Here is an 18847-nt window from a genome sequence, read left to right on the forward strand (position 1 = left end):
AGACACTTACTTGTACCTAGTTCCCTCGACCCCTGCAGGCCTGAAGTGGGAGATACTGGGTCTGTAGGAGTTAAAGATAGAAATCGTGTAAGGAATGTGTCCCATGGTTGTTTCTCTGTTCTTGTGTAAGGTGTAGCTGACCCCATTCACCTGTTCATTGATTGCATTGCTAGAGGAGGTGGACAGTGTTTGAAGGGACGGAAATATTACAGTATAGCATGGGTGTGCTAGGGGAACACTAGTGTCTGTGGTACTCTCTGGGAACTCTCTCATCCCAGAGTCACCAAGGAACTGTGGATAGCCAGAGAAGATTACAACCACGTTAGAGATAGGGTTCTCAACCTCTAGGCCACAACCCCTTTAGGGTTGCATATAAGATATCTATATAATAATTTTAACAGTAGCAATCTTGCAGTTACAAAGTAGCAACAAATAGTTTTATGGTTGTGGCATGGTTTCAACTCACATGAGCTCTTTTTCTGGATCACAGCATTAGGATGGTTTTAAACCACCAGGAAGGATTCCCAAGGGAAAGGTCATGAGGTTCTGGGTACCCGATTTTCACATGGACAGGAAGCAGTCAAGGCCTGTCTTAGTTAGGGTTCCTATTGCTCTAACGAAACACCATGACTAAAACTCAAGTTGGAGTTTATTCAGCTTATACTTCCAATTAGCTTTTCAGCTCCCAACAGGAAAAGTCAGGACAGGATCGCAAGAAGGGCGGGAACCTGGGGGCAGGAGCTGATTCAGAGGCTACTGAAGAATGAGTACTGTTTACTTGTTTGCATAGCCAGCTTGCTCAGTCAGCTTTCTTCTAGGATCCAGGAATACCACTTTAGGTATTGCACCACATACAATTGGTTGGGCTCTTACTCATTGATCAGTAATTGAGAAACTGCTTTACAGCTGGGTCTCATGGTGGCATATCCTCAAGTGAGGCTCCTTCATCTCTAATGACTGTGCCTTGTGTCAAGTTGATACAAACACAGCAAGTACAAGCCCTTAGTTAATAACTACAGACATAGGAATCTTCAACTGTGGGCGTTACAGTTTGAAAACAGACATGGAGTCTGTTTTATCCCATTCCCTGCTGATGAATTTAGAGTTTCTGTTTGTCACTTTTGAGTTTGTCGACTCTTGATGTTCTTAATAGCAGTGAACTTGTCTGTGTGAAAGTCAATAAAGTTCTCTTGTGCAGTCTGCAGGGATGAGTTTTTGTGCACCTGGCTATCCCAAGTTTAAACCCAAGCCTTTTCAAAGGCACCGGATGTCTTTTGCTGTTCAAACTCCCTCTTGGGATGGGAGGACTTTATTGCAAATGGATTTTCATCACCTGCACTTTCTTCCTAAATTCAATATGTAATGCACCCCCAACTCCAGCAAATGGGGACCTGGCCCTAGGCACAGAGGAATTTTGACAATTTCACCTGGCACCCTGCATGGTCACCACTAGGGGCAGAATGTGTTGCACCCGGGAAGCTTCTTCAAGGCATCCATTTCTTAAGAGCACAAATAATCTATTAATGTACGAGGTAAGTTTTTCAATCCCTTTTCTCCCCTTACCTTTTTTGTCAGACATGGTACAGAATCATTAATCCCAGAGCATCTGCATGCTTGTAGGTAGCAGCTAGCTCCTGAGTCTCTTTCCCGAATACGCAGCTCTTTTCTGCAAAAACCATGGATCCTGCTCTAAGGCCTCCAGAGGAAGCAGACTTTTATTTTGATAAGTTTCTGGCAAATCTCCGTCCTGCGAGAGACTGCCTGGGTTAGGTCGCGGAACGATACCAAAAATATGACCTAAAATAAAATGTTTTAAAATCGATTAGATGTGTGCCTGGTGAAGATAAAATAGGTAATGGTAGTAGCTATCGCAAATGCATTCTTTTTCATCTCTTGTGACTTCAGTAGGAATTAGCCTCAGAGTTGGTCAGCCAACAAGGAATGCAAATCTCTAAGCAGTTTGAGATAGTTCTGCCTGGAAACCGGTTTACTGACCAAGCCCATCAGAAAAACAAAAAGGTCCTGCTGTGCAGCCTGTAAGATGATTTGTTACAGCGCAAGCTTAAATCCAGTGCCCTGAAAGCAGGCAGGATCGACTAGGGGAGCTCCCTGTCCTTTGGGTGGGGCAAGACCACAGCAAATGAATTCACAGTCTCTGCCTCCCCTTTTCTGCTTGGTAAATTTTCAAGCCGTTTTTTTCCTTACTTTTTTTTTTTTTTTTTTTTTTTTTGGCAAACACGGGGCAAAATTTTTGATTCTAGAAACTCCGTCCTCCTAGTGAAGCAACTAGCTGCTGACGCTCTTTCCCAGAAGGCAGCTCTTTGCCACGAAAGCCAAGGAAGCCGCAGTATGGCTGCCCTGGCACGCAAGCAAGCTCCGGCTTTGGTAAGCTCCTGCCGAACCTTACTTCTAAGAAAACCTCCTGGGTCAGCCAGCATCTTAAATTTTGGGGTGCTCACAGATGTTTAGGATTTTGACAGCTTGTCTAGATCCTCCCAGTGAGTGGCTTTTCAATTTAAACTAAGAGACTAGTAACCCCCACCTTCCCCTCCCCCATCCGACACAGGACCTGGTTTGAGGGACAGAGACTACTGAAATTTTTGGAATCTTGGAAGGTTCGCACACTGTTCCCTGGGACTCAATTCATAGAGTTGTCTGTGGTAAGCGAATGCTAAACTTGCTGAGCGGTGAATCTGTCCATTTCCCAGGCTCCTGAAACTTTGACTTAAGATTTTTAAATTGATTACATGTGAGCCTAATGAAGATAAATTCGGCAGTGGGTTTCCCTGCTGCTAATGCTCACCTGGCTTTTCTCTCTTATCCTTCATCTGTTGTTCATTCGGTAGGAATTAGCTCCCGAGAAGCTCAGTGTCCAATGGAGGCACATCTCCAACCACTTCGATGTAACTCTGTCAGGAAACCTGCTTGCTACCCAGGTACGTATGGTACTTTGGCTAATATTATATTCCTTCAATTGTTGTTTTCATTATTGGTGTTTCACTAAGAAACAGGAAACCAAACAGCAAATAGTAAATGATTTTACCTCTTCAAAAATGATTTTAAAGACAATGAATGAGAGATGTCATCCAAAAAAACAAAAAATCTAGAGCTATTTCTAGAGCTAGACGCAACAGCATTTACGAATGACTTCATCAAAATACGCCAGTGCATTTTCCCTGTGGCTATTTCTTTTGAAAAATCTCCTAGCAACAGTATTAGCATGGTTGATACTGAAATTCTTTTGCATTGGGAAAGCTTTTATTTTTCTTTAAGGATTATGAAAATACATCCATTTCCAGCAATTTTCATATTGTTGTTTAGCTCTAAGAAATGTAAAATTACGACACTGCCTGCCAGATGGATGGGCCTGGAGATGGGATGTTAAACTGGGGTGGAACAATCTCAAAAAATGAATGATGAATATTCTCCCTTAACTGTTGGAACTCGTCAATCAAATGCATATATAATGAAACAAATAAAATGCTTAGTAGAGAATAGGGAAGTCTGAATGTAAGGGAGTAGGGAAAACTGAGTTAAGTGATCTACCTGAGTCCTGAATGAGGCCTTAGAGTGAATTGTTTTTCTAGTTCTGAGTCTGTTTGATTTGGATGATGGATGTATAAAATTATTCAACAGTGAACTGTAAAATTCAATGGGGTAGCTACACGAGCTGAGATACATTGAGTCTGCTAAAATGGAAGAGTAAGTGTGGTTTATTTACAGGGAATTTTTAAATAAATGTTATAAAATGAAGAAAATTTTCAAAGCATATGACAAGAATGGAAAGGCCAAAATAGGCAACAAGTCAATCTAGATTTGGTGTTAAACATGAATATTCTTTCTGTATGAATTCAGAGGCATGAATATCTAGATCTCCAGGTCTACTGAGGCCTCATATAAAATCATATTCAAGCAGAGAATATATCAGTAACACCCCAGCAATCGACCCCTGCCCAGGATGCCCCAACAAAAGCAAACACCATGGCTGTTTTGTTTGCTTTCTAGGTTTCTGTGTTTTAGTCCTTTTCTTCTTTCTCATGGGGTGGGGGGTGGGGTTCTGAAGAAAATAGTTACACAGTTTGGTGGGTAATGAAGGTAGATGTTGGGAGGAATTTGGGAAAGGGGAAATATGAATGGAACATTTTAAAAAGCAAGCTCAGTACTAACAGAAGGTTTCCCCGCAAAATGTTGGATTCTACTCTGTGTAGCAGGTGCCTCCAACTTGCTTTCTCTCAGAGGACAACCTTGAGATAGATCTCCATGTCCTCACCTCGCAAGGGATGGGAGTACAATCATGCACAAACAACCTTAGCAACAGAAATGGGTCTGTATGAGTTGTTCAGGATCCTAATAGTGGAAAGGTTACAGCAAAGAGGAGCCAGATGTTTTGAAGACACTTACTTGTACCTAGTTCCCTCCACCCATGCAGGCCTGAAGTGGGAGATACTGGGTCTGTAGGAGTTAAAGATAGAAATCGTGTAAGGAATGTGTCCCATGGTTGTTTCTCTGTTCTTGTGTAAGGTGTAGCTGACCCCATTCACCTGTTCATTGATTGCATTGCTAGAGGAGGTGGACAGTGTTTGAAGGGACGGGAATATTACAGTATAGCATGGGTGTGCTAGGGGAACACTAGTGTCTGTGGTACTCTCTGGGAACTCTCTCATCCCAGAGTCACCAAGGAACTGTGGGCAGCCAGAGAAGATGACAACCACGTTATAGGAAGAGTTCTCAACCTCTGGTCAAGACACCTTAAAGGCTGCACTCAAGGTATTTGCATTAAGATTAAAAACTGCAGCAAGCTTAGTTTTGAAGTAGTAACAAAATAACTCTTTGGGGTGGGGTCACCATAAATTAGGAACTGTATCGCAGGGTCACATCAGGAAGACTTAGAACAATTGACCAAGGTGTTCCAAGGTAATATGTAGGAGTGGTGGCCTTGTGTCCCTGCTTTTCACCTGTTCAGGAAGCAATCAAGGCCTGTCCTAATTAGGGTTTCTATTTGCTGCAATGAAACATTTATGACCAAAGAGCAAATTGGGGAGGAAAGTGTTTAGTTCCTTTGTACTTCTACATCTTTCCTGGAAGAATGGGGCAGGAACTCAAACAGGGCAGGAGTTGACTCATTGGCCATTGAGGGGTGCTGCATACTGGCTTGCATTCCCAGGCTTGCTCAGCCAGTATTTATATATATATATATATATACAGAGAAATAATGGAGGAGGACCTGCACCCCGAGAGTAGCAACCCCCACTCTGCTTCCTGCCCATTGACCACTAATTGAAAAACTGCTTTACAGCTGGGTCTCATGGAGCTATTTCCTCAACTGAGGCTCCTTCATCTCTGATGAAACAAATACAGCAAGGACAAGTCCTTAATTAATAACCCCAGACATAGGAATCTTCAACTATGGGCATTATTATTTGAAAAAGGATGACATGGGGTCCATTTTATTCCATTTCCTTATGTTTAATTTACGTTTTCTGTTTGTCACTTTTGATTTTGTCAGTTCTTGCTGTTGTTAATAGCAGGGAACTCGTCTGAAAGCCAAAAAAAGTTCTCTTGTGCAGTTTGCAGGGTTGAGCTTTTGTGCACCTGGCTATCCCACATTTAAACTCAAGCCTTTTCAAAGAGACAGGATGATCTGATGGTGTTCAAACTTCCTCTTGGGTGGGGAGGATACCACTGTAAGTGGGTTTTCATCACCCCCATAACCCACCTACTTTCAGTATGCATTGCTCCCCCAATGCCAGCAAATGGGAACCTTTTGTAGAGGAAAAGAGGAATCCTGACAATTTAAACTGGGAGCCTGCAGGCTTACAGTTGGGGTCGGGTGGGTTACACTAGTGTGGAGTTTCTTCCAGGTGGCTAGTTCATTAAGAGCACAAAGAATCCATTACTGTAAGATGTCAGTTATGTCAGGTAAGTACCTCAAGCCAGTTTTCTCATTTTTTTTTGCAACATGGTAAAATGTTTTTAATCTCAGGGCATTTGAATGCCTGTAGGCTAGTAGCTAGCTGCAGCTGTTCTTTCCCAGGAGGCAACTCATTGTGGAAAACGGATAGATCCTGCAATGTGTTCCATGGCAAGCGAACTCCAGGCTCACTAAGCTCCTGCTAAATTTCCCTCCTAAGAGAAAACTCCTGGGTCAGCCAGCTTCTTGAGTGTTTAGGCATGCTTACTAAGGTTGTGGACAGCATGGATAGAACTTCCTAGAGAGTGACTTTCCACTTGAAATGACTAGAAAACTTGACAAGTAATTCAATTACTTGAATTCTTAGATTCTTGTTGGGGGGGGCTGAGGATCGCCACACTCTTTGGTGACAGAGACTCCCCCCATGAGCTTGTATGCACTGAGAGTCTCCTGAATATCCTGAGCAGGGAATCCATTCCCTGTCCTGGCTTGTTGAAAACTTTATGAATGATTAGGATCTTAAAAGGAGTGTTTTAAAATTGATTAGATATGTGCCTACTGAAGATAAAATCGGTAAGTGGTTGAAGCTGTTGGAAGTGCTAGACTGCCTTCTGTCCATTCTCTTTCATCTGTTGTGTACTCAGTAGGAATTAGCCCCAGAGAGGCTCAGCCACCAAGGGAGGCACATCCTCAAAAGCTCTGGGATAGTTCCCCTAGGACACTTGCTTACTGCCCAAGTCCCTCTGAAAAAAAAAAGTTCTCCTGTGTATCCTCTCAGGATGAGTTATTGTGTGCCTGTGTATCCAAAACTTAAATCCAGTGACCTTGAAAGCAGGTAGGATTGACTAAGACAGCTTTCGTGTCCTTCGAGTGGGGCAGAGCAAAGCAAATGAATTCATAGTCCCTGCCTCCCCTTTTCAGCCTGGTAAATTTCTCAAGCCATTTTTCTCCTTAACTGTTTTTTTTTTTGTTTGTTTGTTTTTCGTTTGTTTTTTTTTTTTCTTTTTGGGTTTTGGTTTTTTTTTTTTTTTTTTGGCAAACACAAGGCAATATTTTGCTTCCAGGGTATCTCCATGGTCATAGGCTAGCCGCTAGCTGTGGCTACACGTTTCCAGGAGGCAACTCTTTGCTGCAAAAGCAACAGAAGCTGCAGTATGGCTGGCACTGCAAGCGAGCTCCGGGTTTGGTAAGCTCCTGGCAAACCACACTCCTAAGTAGACCTCCTGGGTCAGCCAGCATCTTGAATTTGGAGGTGCTCGCTGAGGTTTATGATCTGGACAGTTTGCCTAGAGCGTCCTAGAGAGTGGCTTTCCTCTTTAAACTAAGAGGCAAGTAACCCCTACAGCTCTCTCCCTCACATGCCAGTACCAGAGGTCCTGGTTTGAGAGACAGAAAGGTACCAGAATTTTTGTAACCTTGGAAGGTTCCCCCATACTCTTTTCCCAGGGACTCAGTTCATATAGTGGTTTGTGCTGAGCAAATGGTAAATCTGTTCATTTCTCAGGCTCCTGAAACATTGACTTCAGTTTAAAACCTAAAACAAAAGATTTTTAAACTGATTAGATGTGAGCCTATTGAAGATAAAGTCGGCAGTGGGGAACGCTCTTGTATATCCTAGTCTGGATTTTCTCCATTCTCCTTCATCTGTTGTGCCTTCAGTAGAAATTAGCCCCAAAGAGGCTCAGTTTCCAAGGAATGCACATCTCCAACCACTTTGAGATAATTCTTGCATAAGCCCTGATTTCTGCCCCAGTACTTCTGATTCTGTGGCTAATGTTATTTTCCTTAAATTACTTATTTATTCATTGGGTTTTCACTAAGGAAAAACAAACCAATCAGCGAAGATGAATAAGTATTTTTACCTCCTGAAAGACCAGTTTTAATTTACGAGGCAATTGGGAAGAGGTGTCATCCTATAACAATTTTTCTCGAGCTAGGAATAAAATTATTTTACAAAAGGTTTTATAAAAAAACATGTCCATGTGTTCACTCTGGGCCTTCCTAATTTCTTTTCTTTTCCATCCTATCTGTGTTCCTAGTCTGTGTCTTTCACTTTTATTCAGTCCATATGCTTTGATGAAACTTGCTTTACAATTTACTTTTGTATGTGTGTGTGTGTGTGCACGTGCATGTGTTTAAGAGTTCTGTAGCCATGGCACAAGCATAGAAGACACAGCCCAAATTATTGGAGTTGGTTCTCTCCTACCATGTGAGATGGGGGTACTGGCCTCAGTTCATTAGACATAGCAGCAACTATCTTTTCCTGCTCAGCATCCCAAGGGCCCTTCTGGTCCTGTGATTTTCAGTTTTAAGCAAGATAAGTGTGAGGAAGACCATCATAGAGGATCTGGTAGAAGGCAATGTTGTCTTATCTCAAGACAGCAACATTTCAGAAGTGAGAATACAATGAGCAGATTATCAGGGGCACTTGCCTAGAAATTGCTGAGACGGGAGTCAGTGAGGAGCTGCACCAATCTGACCTTTGTTCTGGCTTGCACAGGAAAAATCTGCTGTCAAAATTAGCTGTCCAGCACATTTCCTTTATCTTCATATTTTTCTTATTAGAACATTCTTTAAAAATAAAAAGGAGCAATTGGCTATGATTATTTCTTTGCTTCAAGAAATAAACTTTTGCAATCTAACAAAGTCATTTCTGGATTTCTTTTTCCTTATGTGATGGAGAAACCTTGTTAGCGGGGAAAACATCTGCACTGCTCAGGTGCATTCTCTCCATGTGATTCCGGTGGGGCACAGCTGAGCCTGGATTTATCGTTCCTGTTTCATGAGTTTTCTCCTTATAATAAATAAGAATAGAATTGTTTTATCCCTTAGCTATCCTGGTTATTTCCCTATCGAGCTAATTTCAACACCTATGGAATTTGACATTTTTCCCCGGACTAGAGTCATGATTGACACCTCATTATTGTGTTACTAATATTTTTCATTATTTGTTTGATGACTTCCTTATTAAGTGAAAATTCCAGCAGTTTGCGAGTGAATCAGAATGGCACCATAGCTGAAAGATGACATCAGTCTTCCTAACACTGTAGCTGACAGCCTAGCTCCTCAGACAAGAATAAAATTATTAGAATGATTAGCTTAAAATTTATCAGTGCCTATTTCTTTATGTCAATCACTGAACAAGTGGTTCATAAAGTCGAAAAAGAAATACAAGCTATACCTCCTCCAACAAGTTTACTTGCCACTGCTAGGCGTGGCAGTTCACACCTATAATATCAACAGTTGTGAGGCTGAAACAGAATTGTCCAAAGTTCCAGGTGAACCTGGGTTACATAATGAATTCTAGACTAGCCAATGCTACAGAGTGAAATCCTGTCTCATCAATAATTCAAAGTTTACATTGTTGTGAAGAAAATAAATCATGAATATAGCAGGGACTAAATGGTGTTCCTAATGAGAGAGTCAGCCAGGCATGGTGGCACACACCTATAATTGCAGCACTTGGGATGGAAAGGAAGAGGATCAGGTACTCAATGTCATTCTCAGCTGCACAGCAATTTGAGGCTAGACTGAGTGGGATATATGAGACTCCACATCAAAAAAAGGAGGAGGGCAGAAAAGAGTAGAGAACTCGATTTCACAGTATCTGCCAAATCCACCATAGAAATGAGATACAGCATATCCAGAGACAGCAAGAGATGACCAAATAAAGACCATAGGGAAAGAAGGTTGTACGTGTGATGTACATTCAATTTCTTAACACTTTGAAAGCCCCAAAGAAAAAAAAATATTTTGGAACTTGTTTCTTTGCCAATTATAGCCAGAACTCTAACCAAAAATTGTCAGGTGGTAGAGCTGGTGTTTCTTTTTCCCACTCTGCATATTGGCGACCCTTTACCCCATGAGTGGTCATAGTCACATTTCTTTGTTTGCACATTATTTCTAAAGGCTCAGAACTCTGTCTCTTTGATGAAAACCAAAATGTTCTGGTTAGAAGTTATTCAGGCCCTGAGAAGAACCAGATCTAGCCAGATCTGGGCAATGATATTTCATTCAATTTTATATTGACCACATCACAGATTCGAGAAATGACTCGATAATTCAGTCCTTGAGGGAAAAACAACCCACAAGACATGAGAGAGAGGAAATTTAAATTATAAACCAATAAAGCAGGTATGGAGCCACAGGTCAGTTGGTGAACTGGGTGAGTACGGTACCTAGAACTCACATTTGAAAAAGCCAGGCATGCATGGTGCATGCACTTACAATTCCAGAACTAGGGAAGCATAGGCAGGCAGATAAATCCTCGCGCTCCCTGACTAGCCAGTCTAAACTAATCAAAGATCTTCAGGCCAATGAAGAGACCCTGCATCCACACATACATAAACACAAAAGCACAGGCACAGTTACTCACATGTTCTCATGCATGCTTACACACGCAGAGTCACACTCATGTTGCCACACACACACACACACAAACTTGACTATACTTTATAAAACTTACAACTTTAAGTAGAAGACCAGTAAGAGTTATATAATATCAAGCCTTAATCATCAAAACAGCCAAAAATGTAGGACTTCATCATCTAAACATATTTAATACACCATTAAAGTGAACATCATAGAGCTGGAGAGATGGCTCAGAGCACATAGTGTTCTTACAGAGAACCTGAGTTCATTTTCCAGCACCTGCATTGGGTGGCTCACAACCACCTGTAACTTCATCTACAATGGGGTCTGATTCCTTTGCCTTCCAGAGGCACCTTACACCTATATGCATGTACACACACACATATGTGCACAATTAAAATGTAATACAAAAACTTTTTAAAAATGAATGTCAGTGAATTCTTCCTTTGCAGTCCTTTCTACTTTTGGGAGTTCTTCCTCACTTTATTTTAAAAATCTGTTTTCTGTTCTTAAAAATAAAGACAACTTGTAACTTGTTCAGTCACCCACCCCAGAACAAAGTGAGACAATGTAAGCATAAGATCATAGCTTAAAAAGGAAGTGCAGTGTAAGACGCAAATGCATTTCTCATTCCCTTCATACAGTAAGGAAAGCTCAGGAGACTTCTACTCAAAGATTAAGAATGACCACACGGGGAAAAAAAAATAAGAACCAGATGATGAAGATGAAGATGACAAAGCCTAGATGGTTCTAGAAGTGGAAGTGTGTTCTCTGCAGCTATCATTCAGCCACCCCCCAAGTCTGCCATTGACCAGTGATTTTCCTAGAACTTGTTTTCTAAAGTTTCTGTGTATATGTCCAAGTCAGAATGTTTCTTCTGGGCAGTGAAAGGGCCTTGGCTCATCCCAGGGAGCCATTGTTGGTGGTTTTGTTGCCGAGGTTTTAGATCTCTCTCCAAAATAGAATGAAGTTCCTTCAGGATTCCTGTATGGTCTCTGTGCATCGAGAGGGTACCATGTCTCAGTAGTGAACTATCTCAGTCCAGCAGAATTGAAGACACCACAGGCCACATTCACTGACTCAGTCTGTCATACCAGAAGTGACCTAGATAGTGAGAAACCATCTTGGAGTCTGATAGCAACTGATTGGCTTTTCCGCTTCATCAGAGGTTAGAGGGAATGGCCCTAAAATGTGGCTACCTTTGCATTCTTGTTACAATACAACCATCAAGGAGAATTGCTTTATAGATTCTGCAAACACTTCCCTGTACTTTTCTAGGGAAGACTGGCCTGCTTGGGAGGGATTCTGGTTCAAGAAAGACACAGAAAGGACTCTTCCAGGCTTGTGAGGTTTGGTAGACCTATGGAGACCCTGGGTAGAGATTACTGTGGCAGTCTTGGGCAATCTAAGTTCCTAGGTAAGACCAGGATGCAGTGTGGCTGGTGATTGCAATAAAGGGGACACAGAACATTGTCTGATGGTTGCTGTATCTAGATTTACCTACATGGAATTTGGTGTGGCCTAAAACTGTTTTACCAAACCATGATCATTTATACTGGATCCAGAGTAAACTATCTCTTATTTTCTTTAAGGTGAAAGCTACATTTTTAACGTTGGCAAAAGTCTACCATTACATGGGTTCTGGGGATTGAACTTAGGTATTCAGGATTGTATAGCAAACACTTTTACTCATTGATCTACTTTGTCAGTCTAAGAAAAAGAGTAAGTGGCAAGATGAAAGGTTCATTCTCCAGAAAGTGATCCTAGAAGAGAGCATCCTTCAGCTTTCAATGGACTCTCTTTTCTTTTTCTTTTTTTACTGATTTAATTGAGCTATACATTTTTTTCTCTGCTCTCCTCCCTGCCTCTCCTTTCCCATTCAACCCTCTCCCATGGTTCCCATGCTCACAATTTACTCAGGAGATCTTGTCTTTTTCTACTTCCCATGTAGATTATATCCATGTTGTATGACTCTCTTGGGGTCCTCATTATGTCTAGGTTTTCTGGGATTGTGATTTGTAGGCTGGTTTTCTTTGCTTTAAGTCTAAAACCCACTTATGAGTGAGTACATATGATAATTGTCTTTCTGGGTCTGGATTACCTCACTCAGTATGATGTTTTCTAGCTGCATCCATTTGCCTGAAAATTTTAAGATGTCATCATTTTTTTCTACTGTATAGTACTCCATTGTGTAAATGTACCACATTTTTCTTATCCGTTCTTTAGTCAAGAGGCAATTAGGTTGTTTCCAGGTTCTGGCTTTGACAATTAATGCTGCTATGAACATAGTTAAGCACATGTCGTTGTGGCATGATTGAGCATTCTTTGGATATATACCCCAAAGTGGTATTTCTGACTCTTGAAGAAGGTTGTTTCCTAATTTTCTGAGAAATCACCACACTGATATGCAAAGGGGCTGTGCTAGTTTGCATTTTCACCAGCCATGCAGGAGTGTTCCCTTTACCCTACATTCTCTCTAGCATAAGTTGTCATCAATGGTTTTGATCTTGGCCATTCTTACAGGTATAAGATGGAGTTATTTTGATTTGCATTTCTCTGATGGCTAAGGATGTTGAGCATTTCCTTAAGTGTCTTTCAGCCATTTTAGGGTACTCTGTTGAATGGTCTCTGTTTAGGTCTATACTCCATTTTTTATTGGATTATTTGTTCTTTTGATGACCAATTTCTCGAGGATATATATATATAGTCTTCTTGACCATGTCCTTTGCTTTATAGAAGCTTTTCAGTTTCAGGAGGCCCTAATTATTTTGTTTCTCCCAGTGTCTGTGCTGCTGGAATTATATTTAGGAAGTGGTCCCCAGTGCCAATGTGTTCAAGTATACTTCCCACTTTCTCTTCTCTTCTATAAGGTTCAGTGTGGCTGGCTTTATGTTGAGGTCTTTGATCCATTTGGACTTGAGTTTTGTGCCTGGTAATAGATTTCGGTCTATTTGCATTTTTCTACATGTTGATATCCAGTTATGCTAGCACCATTTGATTAATAAGCTTTCTTTTTCCATATGATATTTTTTGTTTCTTTGTCAAAAGTCAGGTGTTTGTAGGTGTGTGGATTAATATTCAGGTCTTTGATTTGTTTCCATTGGTCCTCCTGGCTGTTTTTATGCCAATACCAGGCTGTTTTCAGTACTGTAGCTCCGTAATAAAGTTTGAAGTCAGGAATTGTGATGCCTCCAGAAGTTCTTATGTTGTACATGATTGTTTCGGCTATCCGGAGTTTTTTGCTTTTCTAAATGAAATTGAGTAGTGTTCTTTTGAGGTCTGTGAAGAGTTTTGCTGGGATTTTGATGAGCATTGCATTGAATCTGTAGATTGCTTTTGGTAAGATTGCCACTTTTAGTGTGTCAATTCTACCTACCCAAGAGTATGGGAGATCTTTCCATTTTCTGGTGTTTTCTTCAGTTTCTTTCTTCAAAGATTTACAGTTCTTGTCATACAGGTCTTCTACTTGTTTGGTTAGAGTTACCCCAAGATATTTTATGCTAATTGTGTCTTCAATGGACTCTTTCATGAAAGCTGCTTTTTAATGTTCTTTAAAAAGTATCTCTTCTATTTCCTTTTCCCAGGGAGATCCATGCTTCCCTCCTTGAAGCCTCTTTGATATTTAACCTGTCTTGGTTCATGGTCTAACCTTTACTTAACAACTAGTGTCTGCTTATAAGTGTCTGCTTATACATACCATGTTTGTATTTTGGGGTTAGGGTTACCTCCATCAGGATGATTTATTTTCTAGTTCCATTCATTTGCCTGCAATTTTCATGATATTTTTTTAAAACGTGAGTAATATTTTTGAGGATAGACTAAGTTGGGTGGGGATGGAAACAGGAGGGATCAGGTGGAGGGTCGGTGAAGAATAAATAAGATAGGGAAAGAAAGAAAATAACCCTTAAAGATTAAATTATTTAACCTGAACTTAATACCTGTGAGGTTTCCAAAGGATGAGTAGAATTATATTTCATGGCATACTTTCTTCAAAAACTATACTGTACCTGAAACCTGACGTTATAACCTGAATTTCCTCTCTAGTCTGGCCAAGCGAGAAATATAGTGTCACATTTTGACCATCTTTTTGGCAGTCCCACATGAACTGAAAGATATTCTGCTGTTTCCTTCCAGGGTGAACAGTGTGACAAAGGCTTCCACTACAGTCTCTGATCATCACTACATCCTGGGGTTCCAGGTAAGTACTCTGTCTGATTCTATGGCCATGCTGGTGGAGAGGATAACAAAGCAGTTGGATCTTGAATGGAGCAGTAGTATACTATCTTGTGTAGTTTCAACCACGGCTAGTAGAAAAAGCTGGGAAGTGAGATTCTAGTTGATAGAACCACGTAAGATTGGCATCGGCCTCTAGAACTTCAAGCCAGTATCCTTCTGCAAATGGAGGTAATGAAACATATTCACAGCATGTGGAGGGAATCCCACATCATCCTGCACTTCAGGACAAAATACAAAGGCCATGGACACCCACCTGACTACAACAGGACTTTTGTGGGTTCTGTGGCTAATTGAGAAAGGATGGCAAGGTTTCTTTTTGAATGAAAAAAAGAAATAAAAAAGGAAATGACATGACTTCCCCTAAATATGGTAGAGGAGAAAATTCATTGTAGACAAAAGGGAGAACAAAGCCAGAGGCAGGGACATCTGGGAGAGTTCAGAGTGCACATGACCAGCCTGAGCTGGGCCATATGGGCAGAGAAGGAAGGGAAAGGAAAAAGGGAGGGAGGGGAACCAAAATGGCTGATTTATATAGAGAAGAGCCTCTGGGAGAAGGGCAGCCCAGCCCTGGGCTTGAGAGTTATGGATAAGGGGCCCGCCAGGTAGAGTCTGAGGGATGCTGGGAGAACCTGGTGGCCATTGTCCACTTTAATATGTTAGGTTTGCCCCTCAGCCATTTGACCAAGGGTTTGAGACTTAACACTGGAGGAAGAACAAACATTCATAGTGGTTTGGCTTAGTCCAGTGGTTGTAAGCTGGGCAGCCCTTGCTATGGAATGGTAAAGCTGTTGACAAATAGCAAGAAATTATGTGAAATGTGGCAGGCTGTGTTGACAAGTGGGCAGCTGAGGTCTTCTGAGAACTCTGAGGAGGCCTGCTGAAAGGTTGATCAATGTCCCTGACAGAGAGGGAGCGATGGTTAGTCATAGGCTTAGGAAGTTTGGGTTCTGTGGTTTACCCTGACTCATCTAGTTTCCGATAAGGGTCCTAGTACCTTGAGAGGGTACAATGGCTGGGAAGGTAATGTCTCAATTTGGCGGCGAGAATGAGGATCATGTGGAGTCAGATCCCTTGAGTTCAGCTAAGAGACCCATCTATTACAGGAAGTAGTTACAAGGGTAGACAGCCATATTAGAGTCTGGTGGCAAGAGAAGGGCAGAGGGACTGGCCCTGGGACAAGAGCACCTTGGCATTCAAAGTACAATACCGCCATCCAGTGGAATGATTTTGCTGTTTGCACCAAACACTCCAGGTTTTCTCATTAGGTCTGGGTGGGGGTGAGGGTGAGGAAATGGGAAGGAGGGAGACTCTAGTCCAAACAGTGCAAGAGAGGAGGGTCCAGCAGGCTTGCCAACCTTAGGGGTAGCCAGAATACCAGTGACCCATGTGAAGCACCAACCAGTCTAGCTCCTGAAGAAGGCAAGGCTCTAGACCTCAGCTATACAGGAAGTACAGACAAGGAGATCCTGTGGCACCCATGGCTGACATACATGAGAGGAGTTCTCTACCTAGGAATCATCACATGGGGCTCAGGTGTGTGGACAGACTGCTTCTGACTCCTTCGTGTCCTCCTAGGAGCAAGGGACAGAGTCTGTCTAAGTACCTGTGGCCACACTCAGTGTCCCTGGCTGATTGATTGTTTTTCCTGTCTCCTACCTATACCCACACCTCCCTTCTTGGAACCAGATATTGCACCAGGGACACTGCTTCTTCTCAGGAACTCGGGGTCCCCAGAAATTCCAGCTAGAGGTCATTGACTTGTAAATCCTTTCTTAGTTCATTCCTTCTTTCCATATGGCCATTGATTCCTCCCTCCCTCCCTTTCTTGCTTTCATCCTCCCTTGCTCATTTGCTTACTGACAACCTTAGCCTATTCACTTTGCTTTCCTCTCTATCTTGTCTTCCTATTTTTCTCCATTTCATTTCTTTCTGTTTCCGTTTGACTTTTACTCTCCTTCAGGACTGCTGCAGTTGGAGTTGAGTGTCCTCTACTGATCAGTCTATGATTTTGCTATAAAAATTATATCCACAGCATAATCACAGGGTATAGGGAGTTACTACAATGGAGGTATATACTTGGAACCTCCTGATTGTGTGAGCCTATTGTGTACGTATCAGCAAGGAGCAAAGTGCAATGTGTCCATCCTCATGGTGAGCCTGAGCAGAGGAAGCCTCAGTCACGGACGGAAGGTAGAGTTGTGAGGTGACATGCCACAAGACCAGGATTCACTACCTGAGTCTCCCTGGAAAACCAACTAACAACAAACCTGACTCAAAGCAGCTCAGAACTCTTGGAGTGTACTCCGCACTAGCCCACAGTATTCCCAGAATGTGCTCGGGGACAAGGTCAAGAAAAGTTTCCCTGCCCCTTCCCAGGTGATAGCTGGCCTATTAGGTAATAGAAGTTAGGAAGCTGGTCTGTGATCAGTTAGTGGAATAATATGTAGGTCATGGCCCAACATAGGCATGTGGCAATAGATGAATCTATGGTTCTACTCAACTTGGCAGTTAGCTGGTATATTCTATATATTCTCTCTCTGTCTCTCTGTCTCTCTGTCTCTCTCTCTCTGCCTGTGTGTGTGTGTGTGTGTGCGTGCGTGCACACATGTAATTCTTTGTTTCCTCTATGTTAGAAGCAAGGCCATAGAGGGTACAGAAACCATTGTAGAGCGTCCTGCCTCTAGAAGGTTTGTAACACATCCATTCTTTTTAAACCTGGAAAAGTTATTGGCATGAATTTTGTAAGCCCTCAGCAGAAGTACACAAGTGTATACATCTGGCAGAAAGTGCTGGGATCACAGAGTACTGGCATGCAGTCTTGTCAGGAAATAGGGGTCTGTTCTTACAATAAGGTTCTCAAGACCTTTGGCAGGAAAATATTCATGCGGAAGGTGCCAGGACTGATTGATCCATAGATATGGGTAGCCTGGGGCCAGTCAGAATTTGGAGTAGGCCAGTCGCAGGGGAAGAAGACCATTTCCATCCTGGGAAGGGTTCCCTTATCAGGGTGTTTATGGAGATGGAGAGTGTGGAAGCACTGACAGGGTTTTCTGGAGAACAGAGACCAGCCATACCCACCACCCCCTGGGCATCACAAAGAGTCTCAACAAAGAGGATGGGGGCCTCTATAGGTTCAGTCATTTAGGCCATGAAGGCTCCCTGTTTGATAGTGAAAACTATTTTCCAAGGAAAAGTGGTAATTCCCCAAGAATCCAGTGACGTCTATCTTCCCTGGACACCTGTGACATGACATTAATGTTGGTATCAGTGTGTGTGTGTGTGTGTGTGTGTGTGTGTGTGTGTGTGTGCCCACTTGTGGTGACAGTCGGGTTTAAAAACAAATTCCTTCTTCTGATGACTACACTCACTTTGTCCTTGGTCATGTGTCTAGCTTCCTGAGAGAAAAGATGGTAAATTGTAGGCTCCATTTGAATATGATCCCATTGCAGCACAAAGGGGGTATACCCTGAGGAATGTGTGGTGGTATACTGGTGTGGTGTTGACATGCTGAAAGAAGCCAAGAAGCCTGGATTCTCTATTACATGGAGTTCCTTTCAGACTGTGTAAATGCCACTAGACAGGCTTCTTTGCATCCATGGCGGGTTACAGACATCTTTACCGGACTGGATGTGGATGCAGGTGATCGAAAGACCCAGATACCAAACAGACTCTGTGACCTTTGGAGAAAGGAAACAAACCACTGTCCTGACATCCAGCAGCTGTGTGGAAAAGGGGAACAATTGTGTACCACCAATGAGATCATACAGTGGCTGGGCAAGCTCAACGAGATGATTGGAGCCACAGCCAAGAATCTGACAGGCTGGTAGCAGTTGGATGTACTAATATTTTGTCTGTGATATTTTCAAGTCTCCAGATGAGGGTCCCTGAGAACCTTATCTTCCATCAGAGGCTAAGGGGCTTCAACACAAAAGCTCACATGAGCTTGGAAAATGGCCAGCAGACAAACACTTGATTGCACAGACAGGGTCCTGGAATGCACAGGTTGGGTCTCTGGACAAAAAGATCAAAGGGAGGCAAATTTCCTCATTATCCTGATTTCTATCTGTGGCTGAGGAACTGGGACTCTCAAAGTGGAAATTGTACTATTTTGTCATCTGTATAAGGATGAGTCCCCTCTGCTACGCACAACTGCAATGCTGAGTCTAGGCCCTGTGTGACTGGGAGGTTATCTTCCTTGTGCCAACTGTCCATTTACACCTATGTCTTATATGGGGTAGGTAGCCTTGAAATTGAAGCCTTGTTGTGTCATGGAAATACGATGTCTGCACATCCTTAGAAAACTTGTACACTGTATGGGTTACGCTTAAA

The 18847-nt window shown here is 42.3% G+C and overlaps 1 protein-coding gene across 9 annotated transcripts in view; it reads left to right on the forward strand.

Annotated features, from left to right (window-relative positions):
• The first annotated feature begins 474 nt into the window (after nucleotides 1-474).
• LOC142840680 (E3 ubiquitin-protein ligase RLIM-like) overlaps nucleotides 475-18847 on the forward strand; it is a 142103-nt gene continuing 123730 nt past the window's right edge. For 7 of the 9 annotated variants that reach the window (XR_012908950.1, XR_012908955.1, XR_012908953.1 and 4 more), the window contains exons 1-3: nucleotides 1776-2385; nucleotides 2847-2936; nucleotides 14417-14480. The gene's annotated coding sequence lies outside the window, so the exon portion shown is untranslated. Of the gene's footprint in view, nucleotides 1533-1775; nucleotides 2386-2566; nucleotides 2661-2846; nucleotides 2937-14416; nucleotides 14481-18847 lie in introns of those variants that run through there. The other 2 variants (XM_075957254.1, XM_075957255.1) reach the window with 2 other exon arrangements.

The sequence above is a fragment of the Microtus pennsylvanicus genome, chromosome X (genome assembly GCF_037038515.1).
Source record: "Microtus pennsylvanicus isolate mMicPen1 chromosome X, mMicPen1.hap1, whole genome shotgun sequence".
In the NCBI taxonomy this organism is placed as follows: Eukaryota; Metazoa; Chordata; class Mammalia; order Rodentia; family Cricetidae; genus Microtus; species Microtus pennsylvanicus.